The 20,614-nt window shown below is 42.1% G+C and overlaps 1 protein-coding gene across 4 annotated transcripts in view; it reads right to left on the bottom strand.

Moving 5' to 3' along the window:
- TMEM108 (transmembrane protein 108) overlaps positions 1 to 19,105 on the bottom strand; it is a 378,497-nt gene extending 359,392 nt beyond the window's left edge. For 2 of the 4 annotated variants that reach the window (XM_082459295.1, XM_082459296.1), the window contains exons 1-2: positions 14,439 to 19,105; positions 7,742 to 7,856 (exon numbers count right to left, since the gene is read on the bottom strand). The gene's annotated coding sequence lies outside the window, so the exon portion shown is untranslated. Of the gene's footprint in view, positions 1 to 7,741; positions 7,857 to 14,145; positions 14,196 to 14,438 lie in introns of those variants that run through there. The other 2 variants (XM_082459297.1, XM_082459298.1) reach the window with 2 other exon arrangements.
- Positions 19,106 to 20,614: the final 1,509 nt, after the last annotated feature.

The raw sequence follows: 20,614 nt of genomic DNA, 5'->3' as shown, positions 1-20,614 counted from the left end.
AGGGAATTGAAATTTTTTCCATTAAGAGAATTTTGTAAAGACCAAAGTAAACGGACATCCAAAGGTGCAATGTCTGGTGAATACAGCGGATGAATCAGAACTTCCCAGCCAAGCTATAACAATTTTTGCCTGGTCATTAAAGAAACACACAGTCTTGCGTTATCCTGATGGAAGATTATGTGTTTTCTGTTGACTAAGTCTGGACGCTTTTCGTCGAGTGCTGCTTTCAGTTGGTCTAATTGGGAGCAGTACTTGTTGGAATTAATTGCTTGGTTTTTCCGGAAGAAGCTCATAATAGAGGACTCCCTTCCAATCCCACCATATACACAATATCACCTTCTTTGGATGAAGACGGGCCTTTGGTGTGGTTGGTGGTGGTTCATTTTGCTTGCCCCACCATCTCTTCCGTTCCACATTATTGTACCGTATCCACTTTTTCATTGCCCATCACAATTTGTTTTAAAAACGGAACATTTTTGTTATGTTTAAGTAGAGAATTGCACGTGGAAATACGGTGAAGAAGGTTTTTTTCACTTAACTTATGTGGAACCCAAACATCAAAGCGATGAACATAATAAAGCAAACAAAATAATGATTATCAACGCTTGACTTGGATATTTTGAGTATGTCGGCGATCTCCAGCGTGGTATAACATTGATTGTTCTCAATTAATGTCTCAATTTGATTGCTATCAACTTCAACTGGTCTACCTGACCGTGGAGCATCGTCCAGCGAGAAATCTCCAGCACGAAACTTTGCAAACTACTTTTGACATGTTCAACCAGTCACAGCGCCTTCTCTATACACTGCACAAATCCTTTTGTGCATTTCAGTTTTGTTTTTACCTTTCTTGAAATAACAAAGCATAATATGCCGAAAATGTTGCTTTTTTTCTTCCATCTTCAATATTAAAATGGCTACACAAAAATTCAACAATTTTGAATTTTTTTTAAAATGCACACTGATATGACAGCTGTCACAATACAATCTAACAAAATTGTTTCAATGACGTTAAAGACAACTAAATGCTACTAGAGCCATCTTGCAGAAAAAACCAAATGAACCTTTTGGCCAACCCAATACTCTAGCCACAGCTGTGTTTCTTGGAAAGTTGACGGCCAAGATTCAACGATGTGCTCAGGAGGGAAAAGGCCTGAGTAGGATCTATCACCCCTTCCTGTGGCTCATGGGAAGAACAGGACAGTTCACTAAAGCTGGAGGTTTCAGCCCTCCCCTCAAGCATCTGTGTCCTCAGTCCTTGCCTCTCGAGCACATTTATCCCCCAACAACCTCACAAGGAATGGACTACAGCAGGACAAAATCCCAGGATTCAGGATCTGGGGCCTCAGCCATCTTTCAGAATCTCTTTACACCCTAGAGAGAGCAGATGCCTTTACTGTTGCTACAGAATCTTCATGCAGGGGCTGCAAATTAATTCCTGATTCTATGAGAAAAAACATAATTTTGTTTTATTTTTGTAAAAAATAAATTAGATATGCACAAATTTGACTTACAGTATAAACTAAAGATAAAGTAAGATTAGCACTTGTTTAAAATAAAAATTGAAGATTTTAATCTGGAAATATGTGGTTATCTGTATACAAATCTTCCTGCTCAGAAGAAACACGAATATATACGTTAAAACTAATTCGATACAATGCTCTCTTTTTCCCTTCTCATTAAAAAAATTCAATAGAGGGGATAGGGATCTTCACAGAGTAAGAAGAGAAACTGAAGCAAAAGATTCATCTCTGCTCCTTTCCCCTTAGTAGGCAGCAGCTGGGTGAGAAAGCTGATCCTTCAATAACAGAGTACATTCTTTCCTCAACCAGCAGTTGTAGAAGCCCCACTGCACTTCTCTTCTGCCTCTTTCAAAAGAAGCTGCATCCAAGGAAATACTGACTCTCTGTATGTGGCACCACCGTGCTGCAGCTACTTGAGAAGAGTAAGAGCCTTCAGTAGATTCAGTGAGCCAAAGTGCTCACTGTTTGTGCTACCACAGGGCACACCCTTCACAGCTGTGCAGGCCCATGGAGCTGGAACCATCATTCTTATCCTGCCACAGAATCATAAATAGGGACAGAGCCTTCTGCAATATGAGAATGCACTCCCTTGTAAAGTCATATTCAATCACTGGTTCAAATGAAACTAACTCTCCAAGATTAGGGGTAAATGAACAAAACACACTACAACACAAAACATTTTAAAGTCTGCTTTGTAAGGCAGTAATCCCCAAAATGACAACATCTATATGGAATTTATCTTTGGAGTAATAAGCCAAGTTATTTTCCTTTGTCAGAACTGGAATCTTACAAACCCAGCTACTGAACAACACTTGTCAGAGATGTCAAAACGTCTTTCAACATTTAGACAGCCACCTAGCCATTATTCCTGTGGGATACATGGGTGGTTGAGAGAATCACATTTGACAGATGCAAAAAATAAGATACCCATATGGAAAATACAACTCCTCATTTCCCAACCATCTAGCCCAGCAATTTCCCTACCATTCTGCACAGGGATGCAGCCAGTCGCCTCAAAAAAAAAAAAAAAAAAGGATACAGGCTTTTTCACAATTGCTACTCAATGTGTAGGCTTTGAAAGTAATCTTCCAATTCTTTATTATACACATGACCCACAAACACTGTTTATATTGATTCCAAGAATTAAGAATTCAGGGTCCTTACACCAGAGAGGTCTCATGTTCTATCAGTCTACCCCACCATTGCTTCCTTCCAGAGAAACCACAGTCCTTGTTGAGGCAAGAAGACCTAGGCCACAGCTGTGTGGAACAAGAGAGTACCCCTAAGACTGCCTGGTAGAAGAGCTTTGACCAGACAGATGGTAGTTACTACAGAATTATCATATTCCTTTCCTTCTTGGTCCGTACACAGACCATCAGTTAGGTTGTGGCGACAGGAAGACCTGAGTAGAGAAGCCAAAACGGAAATGCTGAGCCATGTTAATGGTCAAGAAGTAGAATGTGGACTGATCAAGTACTGTTAGTGCAGATACATGCTGGAGTTGCAACAGATCAGGGGACAATCTTCCTGGTCCTGAGTTAGGTCCTGTCTCCATGAGGTCTGGCCAGACTACAGCTCTTTCTCATCCTGAAAGGCCTCTGGGATTCCTCCCAACTTGCTACATGTCTGACATTTGTTTTATTTTCTCATGCATCCTTACTTAAGCCTTCCATTTCTTAAGGTAACTTGAATGAGTTTCTGTTCTCGTAATCAAAGACATTTATAGGGGCCCCACAGCAAGATGTCTGAAAGTGTTCCTTTTCTCTTTACTAACTATAAAACAATCTCAGATCTCCCATCTGACAGTCTACACATAACCTCACAAATTTAGGGCTACTTTGCCAGTTTTTGTAATCACAGAGAAAGAAAAGAAATGGCTGGCAAAGCCCCTTTCCCCTGGACTGTCTTTAAATTGCCCTTGCTGCATTTTTTCTCCCAGTCGATCCCTGCCACATGTAGACCACCATTTACTTTCAGTAGATCTAGAAGGTTCAGCCACAGTTAAGTCAAGAATAAAAACCCAGCATCCTATGGGAGCCTTAGTAGTCTCTCCAGCCTCTGTGGCACTGACAGAATCCCCCCTGTGACTTCTTGGTTGATTTCAAGGTTCAGGGACCAAGTTTTCCACTGGCAAAACCTGATTCTTCTGGTCCCTAAAAAATAAGATTGGCTCCCAAAGCAGTTCCAGCACTGGGAAAAGGTCAGGTCATATCAGAAATTAATTAGCCAGCCCCTCGGAGCACTGCACCTTCTGCAACTCTAATTACTCCTCCCTCCTAACAAAACACCCCACTCAACTCTCTAGCAACCAGTGATTCTCAATCACAGGCAGTATTTAGAAATGTGAGGGGCCATGCTGGTTGACTCAATGACTTGGTTAGAGTAATACTGGTATTTAGTAACCAGGGATGCTAAATGTCCTATAATGGACAGCAAAGTTCCACACGATGATGAATCATTGTATCAAAATGTTAACAGCACCTCCCTTGAGAAACACTGAGCCCCCTCCAACATTCCCAGCAGACCAAAGCAGGACAGAAAGGCAAAGTGAAGAGAGGAGGGCAGTAAGAGGACCAGCACTGCACCATCAGAAGTGAAGCAGTCGAGTGAAGACTGTCCGGGGATCACCTCGCCCTGGCTACCTCCTTCCCCTCGCCTCCAGGAACACTACTCACAGCACACAAACTCCTTGTTCTCTCCTGCTACCACGCAAAACAGTCTTGGGCTCAGATTTAAATTACATCTTTTAAAATGTGTGTCTTTATTTCCACATCTTTTCCTTTGTTCTAATTATGGTAGTTTCTAAGCAACTAATGTTGGTGCTACTAATAGATAATATCACCTGAAAATTCTTCCATGTTGCTAAAGGGCTTAATTACTAAATTTGTACTATAATATGTCTGTTGGAAAATCTAGAGACTAATTCTTTAGGGGATAACTCCTCAGAGATTAAACTTGAGAGATTAAATTTGTGAATTAATACCTTCTTATGAAACACTTTTTTGAGCCACACTGGGGCTTGGAAGAAGGGAAGGTGAAAACTCTCTCGCCACTTCTCCCAGACTCTTCGTTATGCTCTAGGCAGTATCAAAAGAGACATCCTGCACAAACTAGCTTCACCACCAAGGGTCAGGGCATGGAGAGACCAGATGGAAAGAGACAGCTCAGCAGCCTTGGATTAAAGCACAAATATTTTTGAGGCAGTGCGCTCAGTTATGTCAGAGAGACAGGCCCATGGCACTTTCTGTAACAGACAGATGCTGCAGCAAGGTAAAAAGTTCAGCAAGAGCCACTCACAGATTGAAAAGTGCCCAAGAATGGAGAAGTCCAAAATGCAATCCTGTTTTAAATGAGGTGAGGTCTTGTTATAACAAGCACACTTGCTGTCACTACAAGTGTGCATTTCTGACAAATAGGGTCCTTCCAGACTGAAGCAGTGCTATCCAACAGAATTCCCTCTGATGATGGCAATGCTCTCTGTCCGCACTGTACCTGTGTCAATATGGTAGCGTTTGTTGTAAGTTTTGTGAGTGTACCTAATAATTGCAGGGACCAGAAACACAGCAAGGCTGAACACAAATCTGCCAGGACAGTTTACATCTAATCCCTGCACTTGCCCTTCCTTAGAGTTAAACTGAGGCTTTCTAGTAAAATAATGTGATTGCTTCAGGCCTAAGTCAGGGTGATGGCCTTTTTCACCATTCCAACACAGAGTTCTAGAAGATTATCAGAACACCTGTGATATTAAAACATTTTATGTATCATTCAAAGAGCATGAGTTGAAGATAAACCCTTTTCCATAATTCCAAAGGGGAGAAGAAACAGAAATGTAAAAGTGCTAGAATAAAAACGGATTTCTCCAAACATTCTCTGGTCTTTGTTGTATTACCTGCAAAATCTGTTCTAGGATCAGTAGTCATTTGGGAGGATATTTTTCTTTGGGGGGGTTACTTCTTTATGTCCTTTGATCTGATTATACATGAGTCACTTTAGCATTAAGAGATTACCACAACCCCCCCAACCCCCGGTCAAAAGCAATTTCCTTGACTGCTCTTCTGAACAGCCTCCTTCTCCCTCCTCCACTCTCCCATTTTTTAACTTTCCAAAAAAAAGCCTTTATTCACGAGTATATTGTTGAAATGAGCTGAATATGAAGCTCTCAAGTAAAATCAGAATCCAGTACTGTTCATCATTTCCCACACCACTAACCCTTCACCCTTCAAACTCCCCTGCTCCTCAGCTACTGCCTTCACAAGGATTAAGAGTGATCCTTGAGTCCCGGAAATTTGGGGAGACAGATATTTCTTAGCATTTATAGAGCTCCCAAGTAATCACACAGCACTATGTACATCCCTTCTTTAGGGTGCTGAGTTATAAATGCTGTGTCCATTTTACAGGTAGGGAAACTGGAGCAAAATGAGGCTAAATGATTAAAATACAGTCCCAGAGAAACTCAGAGCAAGATTAAGTCACTGTACACCTCCAGCAGTGGTTCTCAACCAGGGGCAGTTTTCCCCCCCCAGGGGACATTTGGCAGTGTCTGGAGACATTTTTGATTGTCACGATTGCGGTGGGGTGGAGTGGGGGAACTACCGGCCTCTAGTGGGTAGAGGCCAAGGATGCTGCTGAACATGCTACAATGCACAGGACAGCCCACAACAAAGAATCGCCAGGCTCAGCATGTCAGTGGTGCCGAGGATGAGAACCCCTGATCCTCTGGCATCTCCAGCACTACTTTCTTTGGCCCCTAGTCAATAAAGAATGGCTCCCTCTGTAATTTGATCCTTGTACAATATTTACACAAGAAACATGCCAGTTCAGTGTTATTTCTGGCATGCTATACTTTTTAGTTACTTTTAAAATGGAAAATATATGGGAGCCACAGAGGAAAATGAGGAAAGCTGGCAAAGTGTGGCTCCTTTCCTCTAATGAGAAAGCTTAGCCAATACCAGGTCCTTTCCTTAGCGACCCCCAGGCACTGAGCTGGGGTCTGTGTCTGGCTACTCACTTGGACTCTTCAGGTGTTGATGTGCTCTGCAGCTGCCTTTTCTCTGCTTTGCTTATCTCTAAGCATGCACATCACTCCAGAGCAGTAATGATGTATGCTTATGGGAATCTCCAGAGCTCTACAGCCTCTAATTGTCTATTTTGTTCAGTAAATTGTACTCATTACTGAGCCACGTGAGGCACAGAAGGACATCAGCCTTTCTGGGTGCCCTCTGTCTGAGCCTGGGTAATGGGACGTTATCAGCAAGGGCTCCACAGTATTGAAATAAGATGCTTAAAAACAACCCTCCATCCAGTTTTTCAGCTGATTACTTTTATTTTTTTTATATAACTTCCTGTCCCCCTCTTTCCTAACCATCCTTAGCTCTGTTTAGATTTGTATTAACTATAATTTTCTCTTCAGTGAGTCTGATTTTAGTTTAAGCTCTAGAAGCCAGAGAGTTCAGAAAGGACTAGATGTCCTTTCCACCCCTCCCTCCCAGACTTCCACTGGTCTCTGAGAAGAGCACACCAAACAGTGAACTTCTTCTCCTTTTGGTCTCAAAAATCTTCAGGACAAATGAAAATCCAAAGCCAGCTTTGGTTATAATGCTCCCAGTGCCTACATCCGTTGCACTAGGGACTGCGAACAGATGAGGAGGGGATGGACATGTGACTTCCAGTAACACTGGATAAAATAAAATGGAATGGGCAAAACCACGTGCTTTGCTACTGCTATTATCCACCAAACTGGGAATCATCAACTCTCTGGTAAGCTGTTTCCGCCTCCCATCCCAAAAAGAAAAGTGATTAATGCAGGAAAAGTTAAGCAAAGTAATCCACGGAGGGGGAGGATGCTGAGAGAGGGGAATTTGAGCCAGCAGAGCTAACAATATGATACGGCTACAGGAAAGCGGCACTCAGGCCTAGTTCCCTCCTCTACAGTGTATCTCAGGAAGGCCCAGCAACACCCTCACCACCCACGTAAATCAAATCCCACACAAACTCACTAAAACTTCTTGTGCTGAGATATTCCCATGCAGAGATTCCATCCCATCACCCTGACAATGGTTTTAGCTTTGTAAGTGCTGATCTTAATGGTGTTTATGAGCTGAATCACTAAAGGCTTTGGGAACCTTTCACAAACAGGGCACCCCATTGCACTGACTCCAAGAGGCTGTTAAGACAAGGGTAAAACCAGAGCAACAATGGCAACAATGCTTTTGACTTACCCTGGAGTAGAGGGTGTGAGAGCCTTCAAACGCACTTACATCCTTGCGACCCATCAGCTCTGCTGCCTTTCACCACTCACTTCTGCATGGTGGACCACAACCGATCAATCACCAACTACCAAAGACGAAAAATGAATGAATGCGTTAGGCCAGAAGATCCGTAACTTCAAGTCCCAAGCTACTGCTCAAGTGAATTTGCTAGTGTAGGCTAAGTACTTACTTAACACATAGACCCAAACACATATACTAGCTCTAGTTCAGTAAAAGTCTGTTTCTGGTCCTTGTATACATACTGGACAAGTGAACAGTGGAGGGGCCCTCCTTGATCAGTGATCCAGGCACCCAGGCTGACAAAAGTCCTGCCATCCTTAGACACAGCTTCCAAGATCCCCCAGGGGTCCTTTCCAGTCCAGCCTACGAGGAGTGTAAAACAACATGGAGGAACTCACATGGGTGTTCTCTTTTTGTGTTTTCTTCCTAGAAGTGGACCACAACCCTTTTCTGCTTCCACTTAGTTACACAGCCACACCTAAGCCCATGGGTTGCTGGGTAGCTAGTAATCAGTCTCATACAAGCCTGACTCCAGCCCAACAAAGAAGACAATGTTAGTTTTAGAGTATGGAGTTCTGGGTGAGACACTAGCACAGTGAACTTGACTTAGTTACTTAACAACTCTGAGATCTGGTTTCCTCATCTGTGAAATACCCTGCTTCCTTCCTTGACCGGTGTGTCAACGTGAGATTCAAAATGAGACAAAACAGCATTTCTGAGACTTTAAAGTACATGCATGGCACCTGGGCATCTTGATAAAATGCAGATTGCAAACTCCCAGATGACACCAATGCTGCTGTTCTCTGACCACACTTTAAGTAGAAAAGAGATTTTTAAAATTAGAGAATATTTTTGTATACCACAAAGTGATTTGCAGATATAAAGAATTATTATCTTGGCACCAACTTTGATTATACATGAATTCCCAACTAGCCAGCATTTTCAGGATATGTTTAGCCTGGGTACCAGGTAAAATTTCATAGAGTCACAGGATTTTGGAACTGGAAAGGATTTAAGTGGTCACTGCTCTCCCCTCTTATTTTCCAGACAAGGAAACAAACTCAGAGAAGTCAACGATGTCCCCGAAATCTCAGAACAACTTAGTGTGCTGGAATTAGAATCCAGAAATTTGACTATTTCTTCTCTTATTACATATATTCAATTCTTCTTTTCCTTCTGAAGAAGAAAAGGTAGTTTTATTCTTCTGCTAAAGCGAGAATAAATGCTACCCTGGCCCAAATCTAAAAAGGTACCAGAAGGTAGCATTCACCAGCATGGGTCACCATCGTACCAAATGTAAGTGAGGGGGTTACAGGACAGATATTGAGATTTTCAAGCAGACGTTCTTCAGAACATAGTGATTTCCATCAAAGTTATATCTCATGTGTCCAAAATGTGACTTGAACACAAATTAACTTCTGTAAACCTTCTGGCAAAAACAAGAATTTTTAGTTTCCATATATACACACTGAGTCACTCCTATTAGGGGACAATTAGAAAATGAGAATTTGAGATTGCAAATAAAAAAGGGAAAGGAAATAATTAGCTGAGGAGGAGCAGTGGTTTCTGTAGTCAACCCTGGAGACAAATAAAGGAACCTCAAGATTTTTTATCCCCGACACCTAAATTATTTTCCATCTCTGAGATCACGGTGAGTCCTAGGAGTTAACAGCAGAAAGTAAAACATAGGGCCTCAGCAGTGAGAGACAGGAGTCCAAACTCCAAGTCCCAAGTCAGAAAGGCATTGACTTACCTGGAAATCAAATCAGATTGGGGAAGAAGGAAGCCTCTTAGTATGCATGTCTCCAATAAAGCCATATAAATTTGAAAGTGTTTTGGTGAAATTAGGAGGGTGTACTTACTGAGCAAGGAATGATAAATGGAAATCCATACTTGCATATCCATCATTAAGATGGGTAAAATGTTATTATCAGCATCTTCATTTAGTGAGTAATTTCAAGCATTCTAATAAAGGTAAAATGTTCTAAGAACTTCTATAGGTTTACTTCTGTACTCCACCCCCAACTCTCTTCCACCATAGTGTCTCTAGCACCTCAAAAATTCTCACATCCTGGCCATTTCCCAGAACCTATTCTAGACCCTAGAATTTTTACCCTATTTTTGTGCCATGGACCCTCCCCTCCTTTTGGCAATCTATTGAAGCCTAAGGAGCTCCTTCTTAGAATAATCTGTTAAATGCATAGAGAAAATATATAAGATTACAAAGGAAGCCAATTATATGGAAATACTCTTCTATCCACATAGCCCTCAAGAGTCCATGGACCCAATTTAAAAACATCTGATTGGGGAATGACTCTTCTAGGGTGATGAAAGCTTTTTCTTACAGGAAAGGTTATGCAGAAAAGTTTTAAAAATACAAGGATGTATAGTAACAGTGCTGCTCAAGAGCAGTCAGAGAAGAAAAGAATGAGGTGCAAAAAGAAGCCTGACCTTGAATTTCTGCCCAAACACAACACTAGTCATGCTGTGGCTTTAAAACCCTACATTAAGGAATTACTCAGAATTTTTTTGGCTCCAGCCCTGTAGACACAGCATCTTCTGTGTACTGATGGCAGGTGAAGAAACACAGCACTGGAGAAGGCAAGACTGACATAAGCCCGAGCTTGGGTCCTAGTTCTCTAACTAGCTCTGTTAGCTTGGTCAAGTCACTCAGCTCTGAGGTGAAACTCCTTGCCTGTAAAATGAGAAGGTTGAGCTAAACCATCCCTAGGTTTCTTACAACTCTGAATTATTAGGATTCTAAGACAATGCACAATCATTTCTCTGAGAAGAAATATTAGTGAGATTTCTTTTTGCCCTAGGTTCACTGCATGAAAATACCTTCTAGATGAGAATTTTTCAGAGGTTTCAGAAATACCTTATAAGACTCACCTGGCCATAGAATTTTAGACTTAGAAGGGATTTTAAGAGACATGCACCACATCTCACCAATCCCAGTGACCAGGTGAGAAAACTGAGGTTCTGAAAAGCAAAGAAATGTATTTGAGGTCACATGATGAGGCAGTGTTAGTGGACTGTTCTGACTACTGCCATCTAGCATCAGCAGGATTTTAGGATTTGGCACTGGTAGTAGAACCTAGCTCATGAGTTCACTTGAAGAGAGACAGAAATAAACTTCAAATAAGCTGAGCCATAGAATGGGGATGGCACGAGGAAGCAGGTGACTGGAGTAATGACTCCCAGCAGCAGTGTTCTATGCCTCCAGTAGGGTCAAAGCTCGTATGCACAGCAACCTCACTAGCAACAGTACTACCTCCCTCAAATATCATGGCTACAAAATTCATCTCAAAGAACAGTCAATTACAAAAAATGAAAAACAACAACAAAAACAAAAAAGGTATTTCAAAACAGGGGAATAGATGAACGAACCCTGGCTAAAAAGGTCAATGAAACCAGAGTTCAAGATTTGAATTGTTAATACAATCTTAAAATCTTAAAATACTTGTTAGGAATTTTTAAGTTTTAGGATTCAAAATAACTTTGACCTACCTTTGTGGACAGCGCTGAAGTACAGTAGCTACGAGCATTATTTTAACTAATACCCTCACCACTATCTTCAGGGCTTGTAATTATTGGATCAGGTTTAAAAGTTAGACATGTATTTCCATAGTCCCGTCCACGTGTAGAGACTAGTTTTATAAGCAAAGAAGTAGAAACTATGAAGTTGTTGGGAATTTTGATTGAATCATGATTTCAATCTCATTTTCAATTAGCCAACATGTATGCCAAGTACTTTCAAAACCTGTGCTATGAGGCTTAATTGTCAGTTTACCCTCTCCACCTCCCACACACAACCAGCAGAGTAATGGCACCATTCCCACCCACAATCACCATCCCTACTTTAGAGCAACATTTCTGGCTTTCAGAACTTTTTTTTTCTTTTAGATTTTCTTTGAGAACCGATACAGCCTTTCAAAATCTATACTAGAGGCTACACACTGCTGGTTTGCCACCTCTATATTTCATCTCTTCCAGGAATTCCCAGAGACAGCAGTGCCATCTACTGGTAGGGAGGGCACAACTTGTTTTCTGGAAGCCAGTGGGTGACATGTCAAGGATCTGAAAGAATGGCAGCCTAGATTTGTGTCTTTGTGAGCCTTTCTTTTCTAGAGCACATTACAAGCATAACTGATGCTTACAATCTGACACACAGAACTCCACAGGAGCCCCCATCGTGAAGGGCAGGTCTTCTGTAAGCCACAAAAAGCCCAACCAGTCTAGCCAATAGTGAGGAGGCTCTGCCTAGAAATGCCTCCTCAAGGCTCCTCAAGGCTGAGCCTTGCTGAATTAAACACTTTCTAGCTCTCCTTTACCCCCATGCTTCTGTATCAGATGATCTCACCCGTGCCCCCACCTGTGGCAATGTTATCCCGCTCTATCTTACAGCAAGCGTCCCAGGGAAGGTGCTCAGACCCCTCTCAACGTGAAGGCTCTTAGATTTACACAATGTGACACAGATCCTGCTCAAAGGACGCTACTGCTTAGGCATGCAGGTCAGACTCTAATCTCTCTCATTCACTCTCCATCCCTCCCGTCCCTGACCCAGGGGACAGAAACAACAGAAAAGAAATGATTTTGTTGTTGCTTTGAAAGCTACACTAGTGGGCTTTTATTGACTCAGAGAATAAACCTTGTCCTGTAGGTCACCGAGGTACGTTGCTTCCCTCAAGATGAACTAAGCCTGCCAATCTTTCTGTGTTCCCTTGTGTAACCTAATAAGTGTTTCTCAACCTTTCCAAAACCCCTGCCTCCCTTCCACAGGCTAAAGATAAACACTGCATGCCCTTTGTGTATTTATATAACAAAAGTGACATTTTTCTCTCTAAACATAAGCATATACCTTTTCAAACTACACCACCTACCCCAGCCTCGGAATTCCTTCCTCTCCCCACTGCACACCAGCTAAAAACAAATCACTGACAAATTTTAAAATTATTCTTACTATTCCAAGCTGTCAGGTGACAATCTATATTTTACTTTACGAGAGTCATTTGTTATATTCCCAACAAGCTTTGCAGCACCTTCTCTTTTACTTTTGCTCACCCCAGAGAACCACCAAAAGTTGATTTGTTACAGTTGATGTTAATTCTGATTCCCCCTAACAAATTTAAGTGTTCCCTCTTCAATTAGCTTGAACTTGCCAAGTAAATTGATTTCTTAGCAAGTGTAGGCATTTCACAGGCATGGAGTGTGTCTTAGATGCTTGAAAAAAATCACATTGTTTCCTAAAAAAAACACAAAACTTTGTATGGGGAAGGTAAGAGTAATAAAAAGCCTTTGAAGCGGTATCTACCAGGAACCTGAGAGATTCTTGTCCATTTCCTACCAGAATAATCTCTAAATGAATTACAGTGAAACTCCAGTATAGAGTAAAATCTTCCTAATAACAGTTAGTTGAACCACTTCTTACCAAGCAGACTACCAGGTACATCTAACAAATTAACCAGTGGAAAACTGAAGGGACTTTCTATACTTCGTTATAAGATGTACAGTGTGCCCTTGCTATTGCAGGTGTGGGAAAATGCAGAAGGAAAGAGGCAGGGGATGCCTCCGTTTTTAAACTATGACTTAAAGGAGACATTCCCCCCCACCCCCATGCATAAGCAGGTTTGGCATCCAATGGTCTTCTTTAAACACGCACTTTTCAAAGAATTAAGGAGATCTAAATGGGTGTAATTTAGACCCTTCTCCCTACAGCCCATTAACATGCTGGAAATAAGTCATTACTTGCTTCGACAGCCCAGAAAAACCTCAGTTTACAGAGATAACCAGTTTACAGAGATAAACGCCCTTCCCTCCCCTCCCCACCACCCCCCCGCCCCCCCCCCCCGCCCCTCAGAAAAAGGTTTTCTTGAAAGAGAATATCAGTGTGATGGTCTGGTCTGCAGTTCACTGCAGGCATCTCCCTCCTCACAATTACCAGTCATCAGTTTCGCTGTAATTTCTTATGGTAGCCTCTCATTTAGACCTGCTCCGCCAATGCCCAGCTGCTTTTAAAATCATCATTTTCCGTCTCCTTACGGATCTCTGTATTCCTTCGACAGGCTGAAAGTGCTCAATTTCGGTGCAGCTCCGGGACTGAGAGCTGGCGGGCAGGTCCGGAGAAGCCTTGCACCGGTGCACCTGGGCTGGCCCACCGGTCCTTGCCCCCACCCCAGCCCGCACGGCTGCGCCAGGAATTCGGCTTTGCTCGCCGCCGCCGGATTACTTCGAGTCCCGCGGCTTGGCCAAAGTGACACCACATTTTTTTCTTCGTTTTCACATGTGACAGGTCCCACTGCATTAAAGCCATCTTCTCCCCGGCCCCCGCCCCACTACCTTTCACCCTTTACCTCGGGAGGGGGTCGATACCAGAATCCCCCCGGGCGGGAAACAAAGGCTGAGGCGAGGCTGCCAGGTGGGCAACTCCCCTCAGGCGGACCCGTCACCGCGGTGAGGAGGATGGGGAGATGCATTAGAGGGCAGAAAAAGGGAAACCGAGGCACCGAGGGTGATGGCTGAGCCCGGGTCTGCATCCTCTCCCAAGCGAGGCTCCCCGGGCGGGCGAACCCCAGACCTCCCCCCGCCCCGCTCGCCCGCACCCGGCAGCGGAAGGACAGGGAGGCCGCCCCGCGGCGGTTCTTACCTCGGGAGAAGCGCTCCGACTCCCTCCGACGGCTCGGGGGGAAAAAAAAAAAAAAAAAAAACCCCGCCGCTTGCGCACGCGCACTCGCGTTCTCGCGCCTTCGCGCCCCCGCGCGCGCCTCTCCGACCCGGCTTTGGCCCGCCCCGGCCCTGTCCGTCAGCGTCCGCGAGAGCCAATCCAGTAGCACGGGAGGACCAGCCCCGGTCACGTGATAGTGCCAGCCAATCACCAAATTGCCCTCGGCAGCACCCTCTCCGATGTCTCTGGGGGTTCGGTTGCTACCGAGTGGAGCGGGTGCGAGGTGTGCACAAAGGGCTGAGTGTCTGTTTGGGGGGTTGATTGGCGCTAGATTGATCAATTACTAGATCAATCGATATCTCAAATTCTAAATATGAATAAGAATGACCTGGGCATCTTGTTAAAAGGCGGATTCTGATCCACTAAGTCTGAGATGGGGGCTTGAGACTCTGCCTTTCTAACAAGCTCTAGGCGGTGATGGTGATGTTTCTGTTCTGAGGACCACGCTTTGGGTAGCAATATTTTGAGGACACTTGTCAGAAAATGATGGTTGTAACCCCCGCTCCATGTTATCTAAAAGTTTCAAGACCTTTTACTTCCTCAAGTGATGGAAAGCATTCCAGGGACTGACTAAACAAGGGGTGTTCTGGTGACGCTCGTAGTTTGGGCACAGGCTGAGGGAAGGTATGTTTAATTTCAACATCACCCATCCTTGGCCCATGGGACACAAACCTGTGCCAATTTGGTGGACGCTCCTTATTGAGAACTAGGTCATCTTAAAGTATTGGGCATGTGTGTCACTGTGCTATACTCTTGGCCAGAGAAGCAACATGAGTGGTTTCTGCTTTCTGGAAACTTGCAGTCTGTCACAGAACTACACAGGCAAACTCAGGAAGAAACATATAGGAATAACATGGAGGGAGCTAATTGTTGCAGCATCTTGGACAATTCAGGCCAGAACTATCCAAAATAAGCCAGAGAGGTTGTAATATCCTATCTTAGGGATCTTTGAAATTGTCGAGATAACCTTCTGTCAGTAATTCTGGAGTCTGGAATTCAGGAAGCCCAATGCCTCTGTCATCTCTAAAACTTGACCTAAATCTAAGTATTTTCAGACTGGCTGCTAGAATATTTGTTGTTCAGCACAGTCAAGCTCTTATTACTCAAGACTGCACCAAAGTGATTCAAAGGTCTAAGTGCTGCATTCTCCAAAACGTGCTTCCTACTTCAGACCAGGTGGTGTGACACTGCTTCCAGAAGTTTTCTCTCACTATTCCTCAAGGTGATCAAGCTGTCACTTAGAGAAAACTTCACCCTTGTCAGTGTGTCTTGGGCCTCTGACTTATCAGCCCTACAAGTGAAACCTGCTTAGCAATCTCAGACATTGTTCATGAGTGTCTCTATCAGAGATAGCATAGCACAAAGCTCAGAGTTGCAGGGAATACACTGAATCTAGCACAACAATGGTTCTGGATGCAGCTGGAGTAATGAAACGTCTAACCAAGAAAAATATGTTTGAAAGTCTCAGAGAAAGTTTATTGTGCTGTCTTTAAACCACTGGTCCTCAAGCTTGGGTGTACGTTAACGCTTTTAGGGAAATAGGTTTTGGGGGTCCTGTGCCTAGAGATTCCGATTGGAGTGAAGAGTGGAGCCTGGGCAACTATAGGTTTAAAAAGTTCCACAGGTGATTTGTATCCAGCCATGCTTGAGAATACCTATATAAGCTGCTAGATTGAGGAACTCATTGTTTAACAAGGGAAATCAACTCAGCAACACAAATCACTAATGACATAAAGATTGGAAACAAAGACCTAAATGTAAGGCCAGACACTATCAAACTCTTAGAGGAAAGCATAGGCAGAACACTCTATGACATAAATCACAGCAAGATCCTTTTTGACCCAGCTCCTAGAGAAATGGAAATAAAAACACAAATAAACAAATGGGACCTAATGAAACGTAAAAGCTTTTGCACAGCAAAGGAAACTATAAACAAGACGAAAAGACAACCCTCAGAATGGGAGAAAATATTTGCAAATGAAGCAACTGACAAAGAATTAATCTCCAAGATTTACAAGCAGCTCATGCAGCTCAATAACAAAAAAACAAACAACCCAATCCAAAAATGGGCAGAAGACCTAAATAGACATTTCTCCAAAGAAGATATACAGATTGCCAACAAACACATGAAAGGATGATCAACATCACTAATCATTAGAGAAATGAAAATCAAAGCTACAATGAGATATCATCTCACACCGGTCAGAATGGCCATCATCAAAAAATCTAGAAACAATAAATGCTGGAGAGGGTGTGGAGAAAAGGGAACCCTCTTGCACTGTTGGTGGGAATGTAAATTGATACAGCCACTATGGAGAACAGTATGGAGGTTCCTTAAAAAACTAAAAATAGAACTACCATACGACCCAGCACTCCCACTACTGGACATATACCCTGAGAAAACCATAATTCAAAAAGAGTCATGTACCACAATGTTCATTGCAGCTCTATTTACAATAGCCAGGACATGGAAACAACCTAAGTGTCCATCATTGGATGAATGGATAAAGAAGATGTGGCACATATATACGATGGAATATTACTCAGCCATAAAAAGAAACGAAATGGAGGTATTTGTAGTGAGGTGGATGGAGTTAGAGTCTGTCATACAGAGTGAAGTAAGTCAGAAAGAGAAGAACAAATACAGTATGCTAAAACATATATATGGAATCTAAGGAAAAAAAAAGGTCATGAAGAACCTAGTGGCACGACGGGAATAAAGACACAGACCTACTAGAGAATGGACTTGAGGATATGGGGAGGGGGAAGGGTAAGATGTGACAGGGTGAGAGAGTGGCATGGACATATATACACTACCAAACGTAAAATAGATAGCTAGTGGGAAGCAACCGCATAGCACGGGGAGATCAGCTCTGTGCTTTGTGACCACCTAGAGGGGTGGGATAGAGAGGGTGGGAGGGAGGGAGATGCAAGAGGGAAGAGATATGGGGACATATGTATATGTATAACTGATTCACTTTGTTATAAAGCAGAAACTAACACACCATTGTAAAGCAATTATACTCCAATAAAGATGTTAAAAAAAAAAAAAGATTGGAAACACAAGCAAAGCTTCCACATAATTTGTGAGAATAGATTTTTTTAAAGGCCAAAAATAATTCATAGGGAATAAATACTCTGAAGACTATTCAGTAGACTAAATTTAAAAGCCAGGTTCACAACTAGGTTTAATTCCAGTTGATTTAGTAAATATTGCAAAAAGAACCTATTACCTTTTGTTAACCATACCAAACTGATGAACTCTCTGGTGATATCTTGACTTGTTTTATGTCCTTCTTAACTAAAAGCAAATTTCTATTTGCATTATTAAGAGTTTTTCTCTGAGGCTTTTCCCAAAGTGTGCAACAGAATCACCTGGAGCCCTGGTTAAAATGCAGATTCCCAGGCCCCCCACACCAAACCTCCTCTAGCCTCTCTCCTGTAACAATTCTGAAGCCACCACTAGTTAAACTTGAGTCCAAGTTGTACCTCCTGATACAGAACATCTACATATAGGCAAACTCTCAAGCTGTGCTATTAGTTTGCCATGATAGCTAAATGAAGGAGGTGAGCCTATTTTAAAGTATTCCAGGAGAGTCTCAATTCTCTTTACTGGGATTTTACCAAATTCTTATATTTTGTGACAAAAAGTGATTAGTGCTAGGATCTTGGAAAGCTATTGTTGCACAGAGTTTTTCTGTGGAGTAATATTTGCTGTAGCAGAGTATGACCTAGTTTTTAACTGAATTAGTGAGGTCCCCTCAGAACACTCTGCCAACAACAGCCATTTTGCTCAAAAGTGACTTTATTGAAGAGACTGTCTTTTCTCCATTGTATATCCTTGCCTCCTTTGTCATAGATTAGTTGACCATAGGTGCATGGGTTTATCTCTGGGCTTTCTATCCTCTTCCATTGATCCATATTTCTGTTTTTGTGCCAGTACCATATTGTCTTGATTACTGTAGCTTTGTAGTATAGTCTGAAGTCAGGGAGCCTGATTCCTCCAGCTCCATTGTTCTTTCTCAAGATTGCTTTGGCTATTCGGAGTCTTTTGTGTTTCCATACAAATTGTGAAGTTTTTTGTTCTAGTTCTGTGAAAAAAGTGGTGCTGGGAAAACTGGACAGCTACATGTAAAAGAATGAAATTAGAACACTCCCTAACACCATACACAAAAATAAACTCAAAATGGATTAAAGACCTGAATGTAAGGCCAGACACTATCAAACTCTTAGAGGAAAACATAGGCAGAACACTCTATGACATAAATCACAGCAAGATCCTTTTTGATCCACCTCCTAGAGAAATGGAAATAAAAACAAAAATAAATAAATGGGACCTAATGAAACTTCAAAGCTTTTGCACAGCAAAGGAAACCATAAACAAGACGAAAAGACAACCCTCAGAATGGGAGAAAATATTTGCAAATGAAGCAACTGACAAAGGATTAATCTCCAAAATTTACAAGCAGCTCATGCAACTCAATATCAAAAAAACAAACAACCCAACCTAAAAATGGGCAGAAGACCTAAATAGACATTTCTCCAAAGAAGATATACAGATTGCCAACAAACACATGAAAGAATGCTCAACATCATTAATCATTAGAGAAATGCAAATCAAAACTACAATGAGATATCATCTCACACTGGTCAGAATGGCCATTATCAAACAATCTAGAAACAATAAATGCTGGAGAGGGTGTGGAGAAAAGGGAACCCTCTTGCACTGTTGGTGGGAATGTAAATTGATACAGCCACTATGGAGAACAGTATGGAGGTTCCTTAAAAAACTAAAAATAGAACTACCATACGACCCAGCAGTCCCACTACTGGGCATATACCCTGAGAAAACCATAATTCAAAAAGAGGCATGTACCAGAATGTTCATTGCAGCTCTATTTACAATAGGCAGGATATGGAAGCAACCTAAGTGTCCATCAACAGATGACTGGATAAAGAAGATGTGGCACATATATACAATGGAATATTACTCAGCCATAAAAAGAAACGAAATGGAGTTATTTGTAGTGAGGCGGATGGACCTAGAGTCTGTCATACAGAGTGAAGTAAGTCAGAAAGAGAAAAACAAATACCATATGCTAACACATATATATGGAATCTAAAAAAAGAAAAGAAAAGAAAAAAAAAACGGTCATGAAGAACCTAGGGGCAAGACGGGAGTAAAGACACAGACCTACTAGAGAATGGACTTGAGGATATGGGGAGGGGGAAGGGTAAGCTGGGACCAAGTGAGAGAGTGGCATGGACATATATACACTACCAAACGTAAAATAGATAGCTAGTGGGAAGCAGCCGCATAGCACAGGGAGATCAACTAGGTGCTTTGTGACCACCTAGAGGGGTGGAATAGAGAGGGTGGGAGGGAGGGAGATGCAAGAGGGAAGAGATATGGGGACATATGTATATGTATAACTGATTCACTTTGTTATAAAGCAGAAACTAACACACCATTGTAAAGCAATTATACTCTAATAAAGATGTTTAAAAAAAAAAAAGACATCACAAAAACTTATCTAGAAAAAAAAAAAAAGTGACTTTATTTGCCACATCAGAAATATGGAAGCCTGATGTGTAAGCCTGCAATCTAACTTCCCTCTGCTCTCACACTTTTAAAAATGTATTTCACAGCATTCAAATGGGGGGAATTTTTTCCCACCTTGTAAACTTCTAGCTTTATCTACTGGGTAAAATAAGCACATTTTTCACTGATATTTAACCAGCATCAGTAATTTAAATTTTTAACTAGAAACAAGAATTTATTTTCTCTTTGTGAGTGTCATCATTACAAAAAGAGGCATCAAGAAACAAAGAAATTCTTGCTTGAGGATAAGAATTTGAAAAAAGAACATCCAGACTGTCATTCATTTTCTGTTTCTCAGTCTGCTTGCCTCACAAGTATAACCTGGCTGTCCTATCTCAGGAAATGGATAGGTTAGTGTCTGATATAAATCAGGAGTTAGCTTATGCAAGCCCCCCTCCCTCCCTTCCCCCCCCCCCAGAAATTGCTTAGTAAGAGATTTAGGAATATTTGAAAAGAAAAGAAAGAGATAAGACATAAACAGCCAAGTCTCCAGAAA

Source organism: Balaenoptera physalus (genome assembly GCF_965194825.1).
Source record: "Balaenoptera physalus genome assembly, chromosome: 4".
NCBI lineage: Eukaryota > Metazoa > Chordata > Mammalia > Artiodactyla > Balaenopteridae > Balaenoptera > Balaenoptera physalus.
This window is presented reverse-complemented; position numbering and strand designations above follow the sequence as displayed.